Source organism: Anopheles aquasalis, chromosome 3, assembly GCF_943734665.1.
Source record: "Anopheles aquasalis chromosome 3, idAnoAquaMG_Q_19, whole genome shotgun sequence".
NCBI lineage: Eukaryota > Metazoa > Arthropoda > Insecta > Diptera > Culicidae > Anopheles > Anopheles aquasalis.
The window spans coordinates 17,287,309-17,307,063 of record NC_064878.1 but is presented as its reverse complement, the minus strand read 5'-3'; the positions used below and the strand labels follow the sequence as shown (position 1 = coordinate 17,307,063).

The 19,755-nt window shown below is 49.2% G+C and overlaps 1 protein-coding gene across 5 annotated transcripts in view; it reads right to left on the bottom strand.

The window, feature by feature from the left end:
• Positions 1 to 19,755, bottom strand: part of LOC126577976 (dnaJ homolog subfamily B member 6-B) — a 64,316-nt gene that overhangs the window by 25,263 nt on the left and 19,298 nt on the right. For all 5 annotated transcript variants that reach the window (XM_050240089.1, XM_050240091.1, XM_050240088.1 and 2 more), the window contains exons 3-4: positions 17,473 to 17,501; positions 6,205 to 6,296 (exon numbers count right to left, since the gene is read on the bottom strand). The gene's annotated coding sequence lies outside the window, so the exon portion shown is untranslated. The remainder of the gene's footprint in view (positions 1 to 6,204; positions 6,297 to 17,472; positions 17,502 to 19,755) is intronic.

The following is a 19,755-nucleotide window of genomic DNA, read 5'->3' as shown; positions in this document are numbered from 1 at the left end:
ACACCGATGCGCAGCCACCGATAAATGCTTTCCATCTCGCCAGGCTAACGGAGCGCGCAACTTAGCGAACTGTATCAAAGCAGATAAACTTGTCGATAGCTCCATGCGCGGCGCAGCTTTCGGTTGCACCCATAAAGGGGACGAGGTAAGCGCTAAAAACGACCATTCCCGGCGGGGGGTCGATTGATTGGAAGCAAAAAAAAACTTTCCATTCGCACCCTTTATGGCATCGAAGCGTTCCTGGGGGGGGCCGCCATCTACGAGTGGTCACAGTAGTGTGTTGGTGAAGAAAGTGCAGTGCAGTGCAGCGCAGCGCATTTTTGATAAGAAGATCGACGTGACGCGAGGCAGCTGAGACTGCCTTTTATCGCGATACCCCCCATTCGGAGGAATGTTTCTTTATGCCTCAATATGGGGCAGCTGCTAAAAGTAAAAAAAGGGAATAATTATTCGAAGAATCACAGCATTTCCAGCGAGAACGAACCTACCAGTACCTGATGCTTTGTGAAGCAATACTGCATTCCCTGTTCAATGCAAGAGTAGAGCACAATCTACGAGGAGAGATGATGTATTATCAACGTCTCTTGATCACACTTTCTCCTCTCTCTCTCTCTTGGCGCAAAAATCGATCACCGAAACCGCGAAAACGAATCGCGGTTGCCAGCCTTCGTTTCACGGCGTTGTCACCCTCGAGATGCATCCTTTTATCGATGCAGCACTCTCTTCAACTTGCCAACCTTAACCAACACTAAACTAATAAAAGCGCGAAAGCATTGCCAGTCGATCACTGTGCCACAGTAAGCAGATACACACAATAGACGAATGGCGCGTTCGAATGACAAAAAACAGAATAGCGCGCGTCTCTGGTGGTGGACTGGGACGCGTTGATCGATTTATCGGCACTCGAGTGCAGACAGTATGCGTCGTGAGTGAGCTCATGGGGATGTAGGTTTTTCGCTCTTGATGTGTTGATTAAATTGCGATCCCCTGCGATGCGATTGCTGGCATGAATCGTGCTTGTTTTTGCCACATAACCACCCACCGAGTAGAATGTGAACGAGTCGTGTGTTTCATTAAATAATGATAAAATGACAAAAAAACAGAAGAAACAAAAACCGGGCACTGAACGAAAACAAATATCGAAAGCAATTTATCTCTAACGTTCCCGCCGTTCGGTGGCGTGCGCGCGCGCGCTCCATAGTTTTATCGACAGCAAATTGAATGCTGCAATCGAACCAATTCTCGTCGATTAAACCGGAACCGGTCTCATCGTGTTCCCACCATGGCAGACTTTTGCACCGTGTGCGTTCGTAGACCGCCACCAAAGCGTCGTGCCGTGCCGTGCCGTGCCGTGGTGTGCGGCTGTCGGATTGACATTTTCCGATTTCGCTCTGCAATGCTCTGTCCGCCCATTCGCCGATTCGTTATCTTATCGTGCGCCGTCGTTAGTTTGTCGTCTATGAAAGGCTTTCTCGTCGAACGTTCGACCACACGAAATACGGACTCGCACACGCCCGAGAGAGCGAACTTTGATGTAGACGACGACGACGACCATGACCACACTGCTCGCTGTTACCCTTTCGGTCCACAAAAATCGATAGCAGATAGATCATCGGTCGCAAACCAACAGGTTGGTGGTTACCACAATTAACCGCTATCTCTCGGCAAACCGTAATCGGCAAAAGGCCAATTCCGCGGGGCAAAATACCCACATACACGTCGGGTCGTTGATGATGATCGCTTCAATCGAAAGAAGTCCACTTTTGTACACCCCTGGTGCCGGTGCCTTATACGCGCGGCTTTCGTGTGTCTCGAATGTCCCATTGAGGAGATGACACTAGACCAACGTGTCCTCACCTTCGTCCCTCTTTGCCGAAGACACACTAACGACAGCGTTAAGCGAGCATCTGTCACGCTGCGAGCAGAGGATGGAACGGACCCCCTAAAAGACCAGATCGACCACCGCTGGCTGGCTGGTGGCAGTCCGCCGCTGCGCCATTACGAGGTGCGTAAGAATTTCAAAAGAAATGATTCTCACACTCCCCCGTCGGTGGGTGTCTCGTGGTTTTTTGTCAGAGGAATGGGACCAGGGTGGTGGTGGATTTTTTTTTCTGAATTTTACCGACGCTTTTTGAGGTTCATGGTCATCGTGAGCAAAGAGTTCAAAGCCAGTCCACCGCACCAAACCCTTGTTGCTCAAACAAAGCATTTTTGGTTGTTCTTTCTGAGCGTCGTGGGACAGGAGGGCAGCAGGAGGGGATGATGTTCCTGGTGAAAAAATGTAATCCTACTTAATACTCTTCGAAAAGGAGACAACACACACACACACACACACATACGTCTTCCAGTCCGTTCGTTCACCACGGAAGATTCAGGGTCGCGCTGTCGACCACGGAACGATCCGTCGTCGCGCTAAACGTATGTCACTTGTTTGTTAACGTTGGTCCGAACGAAATGGAGCGAAACACCAAATAAAAACAAACTGCGGTATGGGCCCCCACATTCCCGCAGTGTGTTTTTGGTGGCCCAACCCTCCCCTCCAACGATGTCGATCGAAACGATTTCCATCTGGTGGCCCATCTCGGACTCGGACCATTTTCACGCGAAAATTTCCGGCATCCCGGCAGCGTGGCAGGAGCGCTCCTGTTCTGTTGCTCAGCATCAGCAGTGCCGAGAGAAGGGGGGAAAGGGGTGTGTCTGTCGAATGCACACCGGAGCTCTATTTTTACGCAAACCTCGACCGACCGGTACACGGAAGGGTGGCGGAGGACCAGGAAGCAGCAGGGCGGAGTGGAGATATTTTTGGAAAAATTTCGGCCATGTGCCGCCACATCTTTTCACGGTGAAAAACTGATAATAAAACAGGGAAAAAGACACTCGCACAACACAGAGAACGCAAGCGAGGATCACATACAAACGGACGGGCGGTGGTGGTGACGATGGCCCTTCTTTCGCTCTCCTGCTCATCGTCGTAAGGTGCTGCGGCTGATTGCGATCATCACGCTTTGAAGGGATAAAGGCATGGCAAAGGAGACGCACATGACGGGTGTCTTTTGGATGGGAGGGGTGTGGAATGATGGAGGGTGGTTTGGCTAAAAATAGATCTCTCTGGGATATTTTTAGTGTGGCAAAACCCGAACCCGAAAAACTAACCCAGCACTGCGCTCTCTGCTTTGCTGCTTTGGACCCGTGTTAACTCTGGCTGTGGTAGTTTGGCCAACAGTAGGAAGAAGTCCGATTTTCTCACGCCATTTTCCGCGTGCAGGTGTGTGACCGAGGCACGCGCCTGGATTGGTGTTAGGTGCCCGATCGGTAGGAAACGCAAGAGCTGACATTCCATGAAGGCGTTGGGAAGGTGCTAGACGTTTTTGCGTTATTTTTTAGGCGTTCGCAAATCAAATAGCCTCGGCAATGAATTATTAAAACTAAAACATATCTAAACTTAATGATAATATTAAAATAGAAATAAAACAGGGTACGCCATCAGGATGTATCCTATTTCAAAGTTGAATAACTCTGTCATTTTTCAGTCGATTTTGACGAATAGGACAGTTTCTGAAACTTCAGGCTATGCCATTTTAGTAATGAATAACTTCACGTCAAAGAAGCGGACTGAAATTGTCACACTTTACATTGAAAATAATCGGTCAATAGTGAAAACTGCAGCCGTGCAATGGATGGTGAATCCACGTTCGCCGCATATGACGGTGCTGGCTTTTGGTTCTGTGGTTCTATTTAAAAATAAGGTTTATGCCAACAAACCGAAAACTTTGAAACAACATAGAGAAAATTTTGGAGCTTAAATTGCAAAAATAATTCCCTAAATGTTGTCAAACCAATGTAAAATGCCCGAAATAGAGCCTCTTTTTTGCATGTCGAATGAAGGCGGTCATTTGATCGATATCATATTTTGAGTATGGCACAATAAATGGCAAAGAATAACCTAAATAAAACTGGTTTAATTTTTAAAATCGGCTGAAAAATGACAGAGTTATTCAACTTTAAAATAGGCCTGATGGCCTTCCTGATGGCGTACCCTGTCTATATTTAATTTTTCAAAAAAGAAAAGAAATTTATAAATCTGAATTAGAATTATCAATTAAAATAATGACAAGAAAGAAATAATCAAGAATATCTTCGAACAAACGAACCACAACAATCACATAAACTATCGTGATAAGAAGTTGACACTGGGAAATGGATTGTTTGTCATTTCTGGAATGATCAACCACGATCACGGCATTTGGTGGACTCATCATATGATGCAACTGAGCTGCCTATTGCCGACCACCGCACAAACAGTGAATGCGAGCGAAATTCCATTAATCGATGCTGATTTAATCATCGTGGCCATACCCCGGCATCGGTCCCGGCGACATCCTTTAATTGATTGCGATTTACACGAAAGCAGCCGTCGGCGGCGGACACAATCGTCTCTGTCTCTTCGGCGAAAAACAAAACCGGGGCCAGGCCGTAGACACGCACCAGACGCGAAAGTCAAACATATTTAGCCCGCGATCGTACGGTGGGGTTAGCAAGCTAGAAACCACACAAAGGGGGCAGAAAGAACGAGAAAGAGCTGGACAAATTTAATCAGCATAAATTAAAAGTAAACAATCTTCACCGACAAACGGACACGGCGCCCTGGCAGAGTTAGCGACCCGTCATCGGCATGTGCGCGTATACGGAGTGAACAAAGCAATTGCTACTGGCGGGCATGCCAGGGAACAAGATCGTCATCCCCCCCGGGGGTGGCCCGAGGGGTTCCTAATTTCCCCCAAGTCATTCCGTTACCATGGCACCTCCTTTTTCTTTGTTAGCTTGGCGTCGCAAGTAATTTTGAATATTGCAAAACAAAAAATGATTAAACTAAAAGCATGCAGCATACGTTCGTTTCCGTAGACCAGACACTAAGTGCAGAGTTTTTTTTTTGCGTTGCACCCAGCAACAACACCGGAATGACATACTCATTTGAATTCTTGATTAAAATGAATGCTTTTCGCGGGCACCATAATCATCATAATCGAACTGGCGCCACCGGCTTTTAATTGGAATAAATTCCTTCCGCTAAGCTGGTCCATCACCAGTACGGGACACGCACGGTAGCATGATGCGCTACCCTGTGGCTTTCTCTTCTCCCAGTGGCCCGAGATGCCACCGGATTAAGCGCCTGTTGCCCTGTTTCCACACCATTCATGCACAACACAAACAGCACTGAACCCAATTGACACATTTTACAAATTTTTAGTGACATCTTTCTGGCTCTACAAAAACATTCAAGGTGGTGAACCGACCGGCTGGAAGCACTTAAGAAATGACAGTTATTAAACGTGGCACATGGTAAAACACAGAGGCACACAATGGTCCACTCTCAACCCCTCGGCTCGGCTATGCCGGAAAAACGCCAAACACCCGTCACACATCTTGTCATCAGGGTGGGTGGTAGGAGTGCCAGCCTCAGGCAGGTAACAAGGAACATACCAGTACCAGGGTTTGGCGTGCGTGCGCGACTGTGTCTAGCGAGCGATGATTCGGGTTTTTCTCCACAGTTTTCCCGCAACGCAACGCATCGCGAATCTCGTACTTTCTCCGTCCGTGCGTCATGCGGGGGGGAACGTGGAGAATGAAGAGCGTAGCGTAGTTTTCCGTGACATTTAACGAAGAGTTTTACCACCCACCTTTCCGTCCCTTTCATCTGCGCGTTGGTTTGTGCGCACTACGCGATACACACGCGGGCGGACACGCACGTTCACCACACCCTCGTCCACCATTATATGCAAATTATGCCGGTTGCGGGTGGAAATTACATTAATTGCTTCGTTATTATGGATCCGTCTATTAGCGAACAACCGTGGGGTAGGGGTAGAGGTGTGCTACTACCGGGGTGGGGGGGGGGGGGGGGGGGTGGTTATCATTATGCTCAGTGGGCCACTTTTGTCGTGTTTTGCCACATTTTTCTAGGTTAAGCCGCGTGTGGCGATCATCTCATCGTGCTGTGCCGAGTAGTCGCGAGCAAAGGGAAATCTATGCCATTGGCATTTCTTATCATTTAACAGTTCATTCCAACAAAACCAACCGCAACACCAGACATCACGCAATGAGAATGTCCTACGACGATCCCAGAACAAAAATAGTGGTTAGAAATGATAAGCGTGTTGCTTCCGAAAAGGATATAACAATATGAATAAGAAAACGAAACCTTACCTTTAGCAGCAGCAGCAACAGTAACACTAAATGCCACCACTGGCAACAGCAACGGATAGACAGCTGGACGTGTCGCTGTTCAGCACAAATATCTGCAACGGAAGAGAAGATGAAATACATTTCCATTAGCAATCATGATCAGTATGCACATCTGCAGTAATCTGCTTTACAGCCACAACTACATTCTCCCTCGCGTGCTCCCTCGCACTAAGGATTATATGAATCATTCCAAAAGCATGTGTTGTTTCCATCGCCAACCCACCACCAACTCCCCCCCGAAGAACCGGTCTGTAACGCGAGTTGAATTACCATACCGTACCACTGGCTGGCATCACCTGTATCAACGATGCTGGTACGAAGCGGAGAAGAGCATTCGAAACATTGGCATCGTTGGTTGAAGCATGAACTCGCCGTGAACTACACTCCTTCAATCTTCATTTAAAGCTGTTACACACGTTCATGTTTCTACTAGAAGACATCGCAACGTTCCGTTCGCTGTCTCGGGAAGATGTATTTATTGATTCGTGGAAATGGTCTCCGGGACCAGCCAGACGAGTCCATCATGGTGTAACCCCGGGCGGAACGCTCTGGAAGGGACGCATCAAACGGAATGCCGCGCTACGACGCGTGGATGATGCTCGATGGTGGTACAAAGGGTGGGTGCATCATCATGCAAAAGATGCTTACCACACCACAGTCGTCGCTACAATTGACTCCCTGTCGGTACCTAGCTCTTCACGAGAACTGAGATCCATCTCAGCGCATAATGCTCTTTGCGAGTTGCGGTTTTCTTTTTTAAATTACACTGAGGAAACCGAATGGTGAGTTTGATGGAATACCATCGCTCCCAGGTCACATACGAGTAGTAGTACGAGAGCTTTGCCGATGTCTCGTCCCTGGGAGGCCCTGTAAATGTTCCTTAAGGGGGAAGGCCTAGCCACCAGACGGAGAGACAACAGAACGATTTCGATTTTATGTTCTTTGAGAAACGTCTCCACCGAGCGAGGGTGCTCGTCTTCAACAACATACACACTCCATAGCACAACCACAGCAGCACAAAGAACGTACTGGTGGCTTGAGGAGCATTGGATCCACGCTATTCCACGCATAAATCATGCTCCCGCGCGCGCCCTTCTTGACGAGCGACGGCGAAGGGTCATTGACATCCACACCATCATTTCGTGATTACTTCCGCCGCGATTCTAGCCGCGGGACTAGCATTCATACATTTCGAGGACGTATGATGTCCATCGCACCAAAGGTGAGGGTGTTTTTGGAAGAGGTTTGTGATACCCCCAAGGCAAGGCGGTCACCACAGAAGACCTCCTGGGAATTTGAAGCCGCATTTGCTTAACACACATAGGAGAAAAGAGGAAAAAGGCGCAGACGATCACCCTTCTAGGGACGTTTCTCAGGTTAGGCTGAAGCACTCTTGCGCAGTGCGCCTTGCGCCTTAGAACAAGAAGTGATTATGAATAATTTTCAATTTGTTATGAACCTAGTGCTGGCGGAGGTATATTCAGTGTTTTGTTGTCTTCGTCAAAAATGGAATTCATTAGAAACAGCACCAGAGTTCTCTCGCTTTCTTTTGACAAACATGTAAAAGTACTGCTTCTTTGTTGAAAGAAAATGCAACAGCAAAAACCCACATTAGATTAAACAGTAAAGGTGTCGTTCATCATATAACATAATTTGGCAAAGATCATTACGGCTAAGCACACGACACGTTATGTACGGGGAAAATTACGAAACGCAAGCAGCTTTTCACACGCTTACAACGCTCTCTAACAACAATACAATTGGATTATACTTCTGAATTTATGCAACAAAACATTCTTTGCAAACGTTGTGCCACATAAGGCACCGTCCGTGTCAGTGGTCAACAGCCACCAGCGGCTCGACCTCGCTCCTCTGTCTCTGCTGTCGACTGTCTCTCTTTTAGCTCGCGTAACCATCGACACCTATCGATAGCTACCCTTAACGCAATCACACGCAGCGGCGTTCACGCGCAAAGTATTGACCACGAAAGAGCGCTCGTTCTTTGCTCGATCCTCCACTAGCTTGCCCCCCTGCCGACCCCCACCGAACAAGTATTTATAGAACACCCAGCCGGCGTTTACCGGTGTAACGTTCGACGGCAGGGAAGGTAAAAATAAGTTTCACCTCCGCGGCACCACCACATGCCATGATGATGTTACGGCGCTGCAGGTGTAGTAGGTATGTGTGGTGCATGTTTTATCATTGCATGTTTGTGTTTGTGTTTACAAAACACACCACCAACCAACCGACATCGCTCAGTGTGTCACCGACCAAACAACGTTTGTAACGCAAAGTAAATCAGTCAAACCTAAACCGCCAAACCCCTTGTAAGCTGGTGCGGTCCGTTCGGTCGGTAAGCCCTCCGAGCCCGAGGCGATCGCATTTCTGTAACGAAAGACCTGACCACCACACTACTTCCGTCCGACCAGACCAAAGATATGGTCACTTTATTTGGGTTACGAGAAGAAACACAACAACAGCAGCAGGGGGAAAAACAACGCTTCAAACATAAAAGGTAAAACCCTGCGTGCGTGCCGCGTAGCATATGCCCACACACAGAGGAAACCCAAAAAATGAGGTCTTTACCTACTTTTTTTCTCCAACAAAGCGAAGAAGGAGACTTAGAACGAACGAGCTAGAACGTCTTTCGTAGGGTCCCCGTCCGTCCGCACGCGGTTTACTTTCTCCGCCAGGTTAAACGAGGTCAGCTGATTTATTTCGTACAGAGTCCAACAAACAACCACCCAAGTGCCATCTTATTGATCGCCAGTCAGCCACAGCAAGGAAATTCGGTCACTGGGTTGTGTTTTCCTCCCGACCCGTGAGTTCTAAGTCATGACACCCAACAGTATTTGGCAAATACGGGCAGCAACATTAATAACTTATGGTCCTCTTCAAACTGGACAGAGCAATTGAAACCAAAACCAATGGTGGACAAAGTTTCAATTAGCTCTCGCAACGGCAACTCCAATAAATAGCAGAGAAACTGTGGCGACAGCTAACCACCACCCAGGCACCCAAGAAGTCGATTTAGTTACGATAATTAATTGTGGCCAGTTGATCCTTGAGGGACTCGGTCCCCCTGGGCTTGGCTGCTCCATCATCAGCAGAAAACCAGTAACCCACTAATAATGTTGAGCTGTATACACACCGCAGCTGCTCTTCAATTAAGCGCACTCCGGTACCCGTATTCCGCCCCACGCACCACAGCCAGCCACTACTGCTTTCCCACTAGAAAAGGATGGCGGCACAGGACCGCAGGATGCTGCGCCGGTTAACGACAACTTCCCGGTAAACGATTAATTAACATTTATCAACGTAGACTGCAACGCGCGCAGTCACAGGCCCCAAGCCATAGCATATTCCTTGTATCGGGTGCCACCGCACACACAATTGAATTATCTTCAAATTGGTTTCCAACGAGACAAACCGGTTACATTTCAGCCGAAGACGAAGCCGAAGTTGTGTCACGGAGCGACCGCGACAACGTTGTACCTACAGAAGGAGTGAGGGCGGCAGTTGATGGTCGCCGTTTGTCCAGAGGTCCAGAGAGGATGTGGCCGGGCGCCCTTAAGTGCCTAGAATCTTATTTGTAAACTTAGACTCGTAGCCAATCAGTGTGTGATCCCTTTCTTCTTCCTTCAAGACCTTAGATAAGCAAATTAATACCAATCCAATTAAAATCCTATATTGCGCGGGCCGAGCGAGTGCCGGCGTAGAGAGATTCTACCCGTGTCTCCCCGTGGCCGGCAAGCGTGGAAGAACAGTGCACGTTGTGGAACACACATTGTAGCCATTCCACATGCTTACCACGCGTAATTGCAACAGAGAAATGCAGTGTGGAAGGGATCGTTCAAAAATGTAGATCAAAATCAGTGTCACATATATGCGCGTTGCGCACCGGGGACGAACTCCATTTTACGGACGGACCGACCCCCCCTTAGCAAACTCCTCGCGTATCCGTCCGGCCCCAACAACTTGACGAACCTGGCCTAGCAGCGGAGCTGAGAAAATAATTGACCATCGCCGCGGGTGCGCGTTGCGTTGCGCGGTTTTTTTTTCCTTTTTTCGCGTTTTCCACTTCGTTGAGCAATACCCTGGGGGGGGGGGGGGGGGGGGGAGGGATAGGATATACACGCGGTGAGCCGCGCGATCTGTATCTTTGGTCCGCGGGCTAGAGCAACTGCATTCCCAACTGTGCCTGCCTTCCACGGCCATTGCTGCAGGCTACGTCAGTCACACTTGGATGATTCATTCGACATGAGCCGGCAAGGTTTGGCCTGAGCGAGCCTGCTTGCCAAGCCCGAGGCCCTCTAGTAGAGCCGGTGTGGAGGTGCAAAAAAAGCAATCATCTTCCTCTTCTGCCACCGTGTTGGCCGTCCCGCCCCAACTCTACTCCAGCGGTCTCTGTCTCACGTGGCTGGGGCCTTACTAGACGGTCGAGTTCCTACGGCTTAGCAGCCCCTAGACACTCCACCGTTTTACTTCTGCAAACAACTCATTCATCTATCACTCCGTTCGATCGCGCGCGCGCGCTCACTCTTTTGCTCGAATCGCCTAGGGCTACGATGTGGTTGGATTTTTGTGCCGAGCCCGTAAGCCCACAAGAAGCCTCGGGTCGGCTTGGGTTTGTTGACGGTGTGCCAGAGAGCCAAGCGCTTAAAAGTTAGTCATGGGAAGAAAAGTTCATCGCTGAGCGCAAACACTGGCAGCAGCTCTTTTTCGGCTTTCCATGGTATCAACCTCGGATCAGACACGAATCTCTAAGCAAAGCGATATGATCAGTGGTCGCGGTACCACTTGAATCTCAGTCACTTAGTGCTACGATTGAGAACTACAGATAACCCCCGAGGATCGGTTGGAAATAAACGTACTGAATTACCTTTTTAATATTGTTGAATCAGACCGATTTTTCGCCTAACACGAACGCCTAGAACGAACAGCATCGACAACTAAAACATTTTGTTGTACTATTGCTGTTCCTAGAGTGATATCTTAATACATATGAAGGACACATCGCAACTCAATAACCACCTTTCATCCCAAGCTGACGGACGTTAATTAGACATTGAAGAGACAATCTGACTACTGTTCTGGTTTTGATTGGAAAGCGATTACAAGACACAAACCAGCGCTAATGCGCCACTGAGAAAATGTGATAATGAGACAACCTCGACCACGCCAGACGCGTGACGTTTAAGCAACCCCGCACGAAACACGTAGCGGACGCGAAAGCAAATTAGTTTCAAATTACCTATCGCTCCTGATTTTCTCATCGAACACTGAACGCTGGAGCTGCTGAGGTTGTGAAATAAACAGCACACAGGTGGGCGAGAAAGGCACGGAGGAAGCCACCGTCGCGAGCGCTACCGAACGTGTTCAGACCGGACCGTCCGTCGGCCGTCTCTCAAGCCCCCCCTCCCCCGGGGGTCAACCACAAAAACCGCAAACGCGTTCGCCTCCAGAGCGATGCAAATTGAGACCGAGTCCAGATATATTGCGGATCGCCTGCAAAGGCACGTCGCAATTGCTTTAGATCTTCGGTATCAGTCGAGCACTCGATTGGTGCGCAATGTGTTGCTATCGATCAACTCCGGCGCGTTTCATCTTGACGACACCGTTCTGTATCTCAATCGAGCAACGGAATTCTGGATCCAGGTTCAACCGTAGCGAGATGGCTTCCTCATGAGTGACTGGGGATCTAAAACCTGATGTAAAAACAGACGGGTGTGAGAATCAGAGTCATAATCTTGTCACGCGAATGCATTCAGGAAAGATTAGCTTCAAAACGGGGCGCGGAAGGGGGTCAAGAAGTAAACGCGATGACTACAAATATGCTGCAGTAGAAAGGCATCCAGCGCGAGTCCGATAGAGGATGTGGACGGTGATCGAGGAGCGTGTAAGCGCTCGAGTGAGGTAATTCACTGTAATTTACCCGAGCACCTTGGAGCACGCCTATAGCGCTCCTGCGTATCAACATCGTGCTGCTGATCATGAGCTATTCTGGTACACCTTGGCGCGTCTTGCCTCTCGCACACACATAAGTAGAGCGGTGCTCTTTCGCCGTCGTCAGTAACATGATGCTTCCTCTTATTAAGCTTAAGTAACATGCATCGGATCCAATCGATGTCCATCGATCGATCATGCAATAGCATCTACTGCGCGGCGGGGGTTGCTTTCGAGAAACATGCATCTGAGGCTAACGGGCACCCGCGCTGCTTCGCTGTAGGCGGCCGTCGTGATAGCCATTGGAGTTACATGATACACCAACAACCAGGCAGCAACGCCGCTTATAAACTAATCTGGTACACGGGTTTGGTAACGGAAGTTACGAGCTTCCCGACATCGGCAGCAGTAGGTCTGTCTGCGGTTCACGCAACATTGTCGCCAACCGGCCAACGGCTGGAACGATGATGAGTAGCCCATCACTCCTGGCACCATCCACAGACGAACTGCAACATTTGAGGATGCATTTGCAAATCAAACTCGTTGTGTGTGGGAGATGATCGCTCAACCTCAATGCATATACAACAGATATATGATTGCTCCAACGCAATCCTTTTGGATTATTCAAACCGTCTCTCTCTGTGATGTGTGTCGATGAGCAGCTTCCATTTAAATGGCTGGCCATAGGATGGGATGCGAGATGAACGAAGGGAACACAAATCGTTGTGCCACATGCAGTATGCAAACCGATAGAAATCAGATGCACGGAAGTAACATGTTAAAAAGAAAATGGTCATGATGCTATGCATAACAAACAGGACAAACTGAGCAGCTTCCACTGCACAAGGTATGTGTCACATGTTTCACATTCGATGCCCCATTTACATTGTGTCCAATTCAAATTGCTATCCATCTTAGAGAGATTCATTAATAATTTACAGTAGCATGTACCGGTGCGATCCGAACGTTCGAACAAACTCCGTCTGCGGATGTCCTTTCCGGAGAACAGACAGGATCGGAGAGGGGATGAAATGGGTGAATGTGCTTCGGAGGACAAACGATTACACAATCCATATGGACGCATCTGGGGTTCCATCATAAATTTGAGCAGCGGGCGCTTCATAAATCATTCTAACGTGACGAGTGGCATCGGTTTTACTCTGCAAACGGCGCTCGAGTAACAGATAGCGCCCGTTTCTCCGCAGATCCGACATTGCACCGTGGATATTGAAATTAAAGTAGACATTTAAATAACGTGGGCCATATATTAAGGGGCACCGAGCGTTGCATCTGTTCACCCGATGGTGCTTAAAATGCCTCCCAGCTAAACGTGTAGACGAAATCGTACTTTTGGCACGACACATACACTCTATCACGCGTTCGTGACGCACGCAAAAGATGATCAAACCACGTGTTTGCATGCTTCCTTCACAGCTGCTGTTTCATTAGGTAATTGCAGCTATTCCGTGCGCATTATTGCCTAGAGTCTGCCAGATGCAGACAACCGCTATCCCGATGGACTACTCCTCAGAGCCAACTGTCACATGGATCGTGAACATATATCAACACACCTTTTCTTTGGGGCCAACACACTTTTGCCTTACCGTACACACCTGTCCCGGAACGTGGAAGGGTGTTTTACACGTTTCGAAATTCATCGGCAAGGCCAAGTGTGACCGCTCTCCCATACCAACCCGACCGAGGGTGGCGAACGACGCGCGAGTTCGAAGACCTCCCCCACCCCCCTTTTTTTCCTTGAATGACATCCCCTTCTTCTCTCTCGCTCTTTCTCTCCCACTCTATAAATGTGATCGATGAGGTTAGAAAGGGTTCACGCAACTAGGAAGCTCCAAAGCTGCCATATTTACTTCGTTAACCGGGACACCACCGCCCCGGCGGACGCACGGTCATTGTCACGTCCTTGGCCATCGTTAAAACTGCGATGCTCTCACAATAATGTCGCGAGAGTGCGCGGCACACGCGGCACCGTCTCAGAGAATTAGGAACCCGGTCGCACCGGTTGAGATTCATCCCACACACACCGGCCGAACCATTCGAATTTGCGATCCGTTCACAGGAACCGAGGTCGGTCAACTTCCCACCCCGCTCTCTCATTCACTAATCGATTTATGGTTCCACTGTGGGTCCAATGCGAGGAAGCATTTTTACGGCGATGACTCACTCCAGGAAGTGTATAACAAGCGCTGCAGCAACAACAAGCAGCCGAACGATTCTGACAAAAGGGGTCTCCCGCTGCATTATTTGCGCCCTCTGTCGCCGCCACCACTACAAGACGATCAGCAGAGCACAGATAAATGGCACATAATGGCATCTGGGGATCGCTGATCGCTTCTTTCTTCTTCAATGGAGGAGGAACACAAACCGCCCTGCCGGGAAAGACGACGCTCCCTCGACTTCGGCACTTGCAGCGCGTCCATCGCCCGGGGGGGGGGACTACATGATCAACCCCAATAGCCGCGGCGGCCCATGGCATAGTAACGGTGTTAAATGGTTTGGGGAGGTCGTCTCCGGCCCGACGTCGTGCGGATGAGTCATGCGCGAGATGAACTTGGATGGACGACGTCGTTGTCTCTGAGAGGGGGCCGCTGTCAATGTCAACACAACAGAATCCCCGCAGAGTGCGATCGCTCGAATGCAAAACGGTGGCAACGAACGATCTTCGGAGATGACCGCGTCCGTTGAAAGGTGCCAGCAATCAGCAGTTCAAGTGCAAACTTGATCACTAAAATAAACAGAGATATTTAGATCTAGACAATCTGTCGAAACCACCATTCATCATTCGAGGCACTCACATGATTTCCGTAAAATTCCGCAATCCAATTACACGATCGATCGTAATTCGAGCTGGAACAATTCGGTGGCGCAGTTGGGCAACAGAAGAAATGATGAGTTAATTCTCCGGCGCGCTAATCCTTACTCGCTAATGGGCGATATAATTTTATTACAAACAGATTGCCCCTCACGAAAGGTGTCTGCTGCTGCTGCTGGCCAACTACCGACCTTTCTTCCTACTCAATCATGGTAAGCGCACCGTACACATCCATCGCACAGCGGAGGATTGCTCATCTCTTCATCCCAGTATGCGCACAAACAGACACCCCACAAACGTCTCTATAATTATCGAAATGAAAAGATCAATGGCTAATCTGGGCCGTGAAATGGTGAAAAGAAAAAGAGAGCATGAGCATAGGTGTTGAACGCGCAACACAGTCCACAGCATTCCAACTTCTCCCCAACCGCACCCCCTTTTCATCCCTAGCATTATTGTGTGGCAGAAGAAATTAGCTCCACCAATGGTAATGACTATAATTCGGTTACTCTGCGAACCCAACCCAAACGAACCACCGTCATCTCGCGCGGAGCGCGCCCGCGGTTGACCGAGCATTAATTTGAAGCAACAGCCACCATAAGAAGACGAAACCACGATAGAAGACAAGTCGTAGTCGTCGTCGTCGTCTTCGTCGTCGTCGTCGTCGAAGTTGGTGGAGCAGATCATTAAAATTGGACTCCTCGTGGCTGTGGCGGAACCAACGCCAAAGAGATCACCGCACAGCGCAGTGTGCCGTCGATTGGATCTCGATTTCAACAGCACACGCCACACCACCACAATCCATCCAATCCGGGCATCATAATTTCTCCGCCAGCAGCATGCACCCCCCACAACTGAGCACCCGAGAACATACACACTCCAATCCTCTCTTTCATTTGAACCACATTATTGCCCCCCGTGCCATGGCGACTCCTTCCATCTGGGTCTGGTGATTCAAATCTGGAGCTGATGCTGCTCATGGTGGCTGCTGCCGCAGATATAACGGTTCCGCGCCCGCGGTGCAGGCCGCGCTCCGTTCGGTGCCGTGAATGAAAATGAAATCTCGCATATGACGAAACAGCAATTTCCTATTGAACGATAATAATTGGGCCCCACATAAATCGTACACTGGTGCTGCTGCTGCTGCTTGCTTCTTGCTTTGCTTTTGTGCGTCTTGTGGTGCGCTTTTGTGGGACTTTAATGCTGAGGCAGAGCGATTTTTGGGACAAACGAGCGAACGAGTGCGTTCGGCGGGTGATTTCTTTGTTATGTGCGCTAATGCTGCCGTTGTGTGAGCTATTCAAGCAGATTGAATCATAATTAGAAGCAGTTTGTCTTTGTGTGCTTGGTGACATTTGGTGCTTTATGACTTACTCCTTCACAGGACGGGACAAACACCATTACCCCACAACAGTTCCGGTCACCTGGCAATGTCACTTATGTTTCGTGCCGCTAGCCGCGACCGCAGTTCCGCTCTTTCACTTCCCGCATCGGAATCGATTATCGCCCAACGCATCCACCATCGCAGCCCGGCTTAGCAGCCAGTTAAAGGTGACACAAATCGATCGATGACGATCGATTGATCTAAGCCGCACCCGAACAGTGGCAACCAACTAGCGATTAGTTTGATCTGATTCCGATTTCTGATCTGTTTCCTATCGTTAGTTCCGTTTTTTTTTTGCCAAACAGCTGTGCATAGAAGTAAAAGAAAATCTAATTTCACGCACGTTTCACCCACCTCGGGGCCGGTCCTGTGTTTGAACTTCACGCGGCACCCCCAATCGATTAACCCGTTGCCGGATCGGCCGATTGGTTTGGTATAAAGCTACAAAACACATTCAGCACTAAACCACAGCCCCGCCAGTAGTGTGTGCAGGGCATGGAAAGGCGATGCCTAGTCAGCAGTATGGCAGTGAAATCAGAAATCGAACACACACCAAGGCCCATTTGCATCACACGAGCCCTGGAAATACGCACGATCGCGTCCAAGAGCAACCGCTCGAAAAGAGCTCCACTGGACCATTGATAAACTAAACCCCTGTTCCGCTCTTGCTCCTAAACCCAAGGCGGAATGATTACAAATTAAAAGTTGCCCCAAAAATGACCGCAGCGCGAGGGGATGGCGCTCAAACCAGGAATCGGACACAGAGAAGCCAGGAGGCAACACACGCATACCACCGCGCCGAAATCATTTCCCCGCCGCAATCGTTGCGTGACACATTATCATCAGCTCGCACGAGACCACGACCAGGCGGCTCCCTGAGAGGTTCGTGATTTTTTGCTTCCGGAGAGGGCTCACCCTCCTGCCGTGTTCGCAGGGACCTAGGCCGGCCAGCCAGACAACAAACAAGCACCGGAAACGGTAGTTAACAGAAGGTTGGATGATGGAAGCGTTCCGGTCAACCATCGATGGGGGGAGGACCGGTGGGATGACCACACCCTTCGTTACTAACCTCTGTCGTCGTTTGTTGGTTGATGGTCTCTGGAAAGAGAACGAAGAAGATAAAGCAAATAATTAGTATAAAATTCGTCACAACGTTGAACGGGGAGCCAGCCAGCGCGTGCGTGTCACGCACGGCAGATAACAATGTAAGGGAGGAAGGGAATCGTGTGTATCATTTAAAGACTGATGAACCATGAGGAAATTAGAAAAGTGAATGGAATAGAGGCAAACACACTAAGAAGTAATAACAACATTCGAAAGGATCGATCCTATTCCAATGTCTACCAAACATTGCGCTTCTCATCGCGTGCGCTTGAGAGAGAGAAGAGCCCATTATTGGCTAGAAACACCGATCAAGGTCTTGGTGGCGACCCCAACTGCAACTACTTAGTCAGTCAGTAATTACATTCTCACTTGCGCTCTTCCCATCGCTCAATCGTATAAACAACAGGCAGGCCCGGCCGACCGGAGTATAGATCAAGGTTCTTAAGGTTCTCACACACTTGACTTGTCGATGGAACGACAACCGCACCGACGACGACGACGACATCTGGCAAACAAGCAAATGTTGCTGCTGTCTGCAGTTTGTGTATGTTTCGAATGAAACCGTCGTATCTCACTTCCATTTAATCTACTTTTCGCGATCTTTCGTCACCGACTCAACCACCGCGGCGTGGTGTCCACAACTCGCGCGTGTGCATCGTCACCTTCCATCCAGCAGGCAGGCAGGCATCCCTCTCTCGATAGATAATTTGCTGTAAATTGTTTGCACTTCGTGGCACACACACTCCATTCACTCCAATTGTCGGTCTCATCATCACTGTTGTAGTGTCTAGCTGCTGGGGGGGGCCTAGTTGTTCTTGAACAACGAATTGGAGAAGGCGATTGTTGGGATGCCGGACAACCAGTCCTTCTTCTCTGCCAGTCAATTATCTTCAAGAAAAATGGCAAACATGCCGAGGGCGAACACACGCGATAAAGAGCTCGCAGCAAGCAGCAGAGAGTCTCCTGAAGGCGAAACGATCTTGTGCGCCAATAAGGCAGCACGCGAGGGGATAGTAGGACACACCCGGTGGACAAACGTGTGCTCTGCTTCCTGTTGCCACTCTTTGCCGTCGAGAACCCTCTGCTAAGCACCCTTCAGTCACTTCGGGGGGGGGGGGGGGGGGGGGGGAAGAAGGTAAGACCCACAAAGAGTGCGTCCTTCAGACACAAGCGATACCACTTCTTCGCGAGGATGGAGAACCTCCGTCACTTAGATTAGAGAGATCTCTTGGTTTGGGGCCGTAGGATGGAATTGCAGACCAAATTAGCTCCCCGGAATGGGAGTTTGGGATTGATTTGGAAGCCTAAACGACTAGCACGAGCCACCGACGACTGTCACATGATGGTGAGCTGTTTGGTGTTTTGTATTTCAAGGAGGAAGACAGACATGATGAGTGACCCCTTCCAACAAATCTGTCCCCGGTTGCAGCAGCGTAATCCTGAACGGCCATTTCTTTGCACCGGTAAAATCATCGATCATTAATTATAACGATTTGAGAAATTGAATAATATCCCCCAAAAATTGGCTGATCCATCGTGGACCTTTCACTTTCACTGGCAACGGAATTAGAGAAACTCCTAAGCCGGACTTCTCTGAGAAACCACTGCCGTGTCCCTTCGCTTTTAAATCGATGCTTTATCACAACGTTACCTCCCAAAAGTTCCCTGAAACCTTAGATAGCAGCCCAACAGTCTATATGAAGATGAATCTTAATTATAACGTCTCCTCGCTTCTTCTCCGCCTGATGAGTCCTCTCTCTCTCCTGTTGAGTTGCATGGCCCCCAACAGATAACTGAAGTGAACCCAAGCTCTGCTGGATTCCAATTAAAATCTTTACATCGTTTTAATTAAAGGGCGCGCAGCAGCGTAAGACCCCGCGGTCCCTTCCTTTCCGGGTCCCTTCCCAGAGAGATCCCAGAAACCAGAAAGATCATAAAGATCCCACCGATACTGAGGCCTGATCGCCGGATGTAGGGATTTGCAAACCGCACCGGAAACACGAATGATACAAAACGAGAAGAGATTCCCCATCCACACAAAAATCTGGTGGTACTAATTCTCTACCTTCTTCCCAAAAATGACAATCACGCTCGGTATTCAACCGGCAGCATCTATCGGCTAGAAAGTACGGAGCGCAAAAAAGCCAGCCGCCATCTCCCGCCCGAGCCACACCCAACACAACTCTGTCGGTCACACCATTAACAACAGTTTCCGACGAACTCTTTCCAAACTAATTAATCTTACCGC